Below are 2,960 nucleotides of genomic sequence, written 5' to 3'. Positions count from 1 at the left end.
TGGTTATAATAATATCATTATCAAGTAGTTCACGAGATAAATCTGTGTGTTAGCTTCCCAAAGCTTTGAACGGCGTCTCATTTGGATTTACGGAACAAAAGTTGTACATAAAATTGTCGAACAATGCAACAAAAGACAAAAGACACATTGTAGCAGCCAGAGGTAGATGCCTATGCTTACAGGTCAAGAATGGGAAATTCTGCCAGCTAGAGGTAAATGCATACCTCGTGTAGATTGACTCTTACTGCAGTATTTTGCCATTAATCACGTTTTAACGTATTTTGAAAATAATTTAATGATGATAAACCATCCAAATACTTCTTAACACAAAAACGACTTATTTCAACCATCTATTTTCTCATATTAAAATCCCACTCTTATTAAGCCCAAATTCTACCAATTAACATATCAATTCAATCACCAATTCATCAATTCACATCACTAAAACATTCAACATTTCAACAATGGTGGAAAACAGACATACATACATTGCAGAATTTTAGACATCAATTCATACGAATTCATACCAATATAATCAGGAGGATATTATTCCTCAAGAACACACATAGAAATCATCAAAATTATCTTCCTTATTGGAAGTTAAGGACTCCTCTACCCTACCCCTAAGGCATAATCTCTTATTTAAAGTTATTCTCCCCCTTACCTTAGATCTCCATAAATTGATGTTGAATTGGACATCTTCTATGAGTTCCCTCTTCAAATTCCTAGCTTTTTCTCTTTCTCTCATTTTTGCCTATTTTCTAGGTATGTCTGATGATTTCTCTAAAACCTACCTTTCTCCTACCTTTTAGAATACAAAAAGTAAAAAACTGAAATACCAAAAAGCTAAGCCCAATTGGTTGTGGTCCCACATTTTTACTCATATAACTCATCAACATCACCTTTGCGCATCACACCACACAAGGCTTCCTCTTCATCATCTTCACGCCATTCATCATCACCATCATCACTTAACACATATCCCATGCAAGACTGAGCGACCAAATGAGAACAAGGACATGTGAGTTTTCAACATTGACATACCATAACATCAGCCCATAGCAACCTACCAAGCCAACACCACTCAACATACACACACATATCAGCATAACAAATGTCACTAACCTTATATCATCATTAAGTCAAATTTGAAAAAAAGAGAACAAAAAGAGCAGCAAACATGTGCAGCCAACATCGTACCAACGCACCATATCATTCAACATGAAACTAATGATATCATCCATCATTAACATGTGACATACATCTACATCAACTTTAATTGAATTAAAACAAGTAAAGAAAATCAAATTAACAAATTACACAAGAAGATACGCGTGAACCATCTCAACATACTCCATACCATCAAAGTTTATCAACATGCATCAAACTAACACAAAAACTCAACAAACTTTTCATCTCAAATGAATCTCAGTTTTCCCTCTAATCTGTTCACACAAATTCCTAAGGAATTCTCCCCCAAAAAATCACATTGCTCACCACTTTCTCCCCTCTTTTCTTGTAATCCACTCCTTATTTCACCTTTAAAAAGGAGCCTATTGATCACTCAAAAACACATGAAAAAATGCCAAATCTCTGCCCAATTCCATACTAACGCCCTTACTAAAACTCTTCATCCAAAACTCCCTAAACTTCTAACTGATGTTTGAAACGAGTTGAGCTCACAAGCCTCATTTAACTGCTCTCACCTTCACCGGAGACACTTATACAACACATATAGGAGGAATAGACAAAAGGAGTAAAAGAGGAATTTAAAGAGTAAGCAGACAAGGAGAAAGAACTCAGAGTATCGTACGTTGAGGTTAGCCGGAAACCTCACCGGATTTTCAAAGCTCCGGCAAGGCCTTTATCTCCCTTATTTTTGCGTGTTCCTCACATTTGTTATTGCTTTCTACTTATTATGCGCTTAATTACATGATTTGTATGGTTTTCATAATTGATTTGGAGTTTCCATTCTTAGGCTTTCAGATTGGGAACTGGTTAGATCTGGGGATTTGTTTATTTGTTTGACCAAATAGATGTTAGAATCATGTTTAGGGATAAACTTCACCTAGGGTCTGTATTGAAGTCTTTTTTATTTTGGTTGGGTTTTCGAAATTCTGGGTTGTGGTGGATGAACACCATCGTGGTGTTCATCACAACCACCGTGAATGATTCACCTGGTTGCTTTTTTGTTGTTGTTTAAATTGTTTATGTGAGGGCTAATGTAGAGAGTATGAGAGATACGAGAGTTAGCGAGAGTGAAGAGAGAGAGGATCATATGAAAAATGATTCCACGCCTGACCTCCCCCTTGAGTATTTCTCTCTCTGATTGTCTCCCTTGGTGACACGTGTGGTCACATGTGGCTTACCCTTGAGATTCAGATCATTGACTTTCCCCTTGCTGACCACACCAGTGTATGGACGGCCCTTGGTGACACCAATGTACTCTCACCTTTCAAGCATCAAATTTTGTGGTAATAAGATCATGAGGTTGACGTATGAGTCAACTATGTTGACCCCCTCCCTCTAGCATTGATCAACATTGGGCCTTGGTTGGGCCTCAATTTTCCTTTTTATTTTGTTTTTATATTTGATTATTATAGGGCCTCCCTGGGCCTAGTTTCTACCAGCACCCCCAGTTTCTTTTTGTTAAAGTTTTTTTATTATTTACTTTGGGCCTTGGACCATTATTTGATTGTTGTATAATCCCCGATGCTTTATCCCTCCTCCCCCCTTTGATTTTATTTAATTTCTTTTAGCATTTCATTTATTTTCTTAATTATTTTAATTAATTAAATAAATATATGATAAATAAAATTAATATTTTCTATGTATTAAGACCATTGATCCAACATCAAGTGAAAGTTTTAAAACTCGTTTCTTTCGATTAATTTCGAGTTAATGCCTCATAGTTATGCAATGAATTCCTCATAGTTTTCCAATGCAGAATGATCAACTTA

The 2,960-nt window shown here is 36.1% G+C and overlaps 1 long non-coding RNA gene across 1 annotated transcript; it reads right to left on the bottom strand.

Moving 5' to 3' along the window:
- Positions 1-510: 510 nt before the first annotated feature.
- Positions 511-2,562, bottom strand: LOC127128156 (uncharacterized). The gene is made up of 2 exons (XR_007805714.1): positions 1,814-2,562; positions 511-993 (listed from the first exon to the last, which is right to left on the bottom strand). It is a non-coding gene; the product is annotated as an uncharacterized LOC127128156 (long non-coding RNA).
- Between the last annotated feature and the right edge of the window lie 398 nt (positions 2,563-2,960).

Source organism: Lathyrus oleraceus, chromosome 3, assembly GCF_024323335.1.
Source record: "Lathyrus oleraceus cultivar Zhongwan6 chromosome 3, CAAS_Psat_ZW6_1.0, whole genome shotgun sequence".
NCBI lineage: Eukaryota > Viridiplantae > Streptophyta > Magnoliopsida > Fabales > Fabaceae > Lathyrus > Lathyrus oleraceus.
Note: the sequence above shows the minus strand (reverse complement) of the source record. Positions and strands in the feature narration are given on the sequence as shown.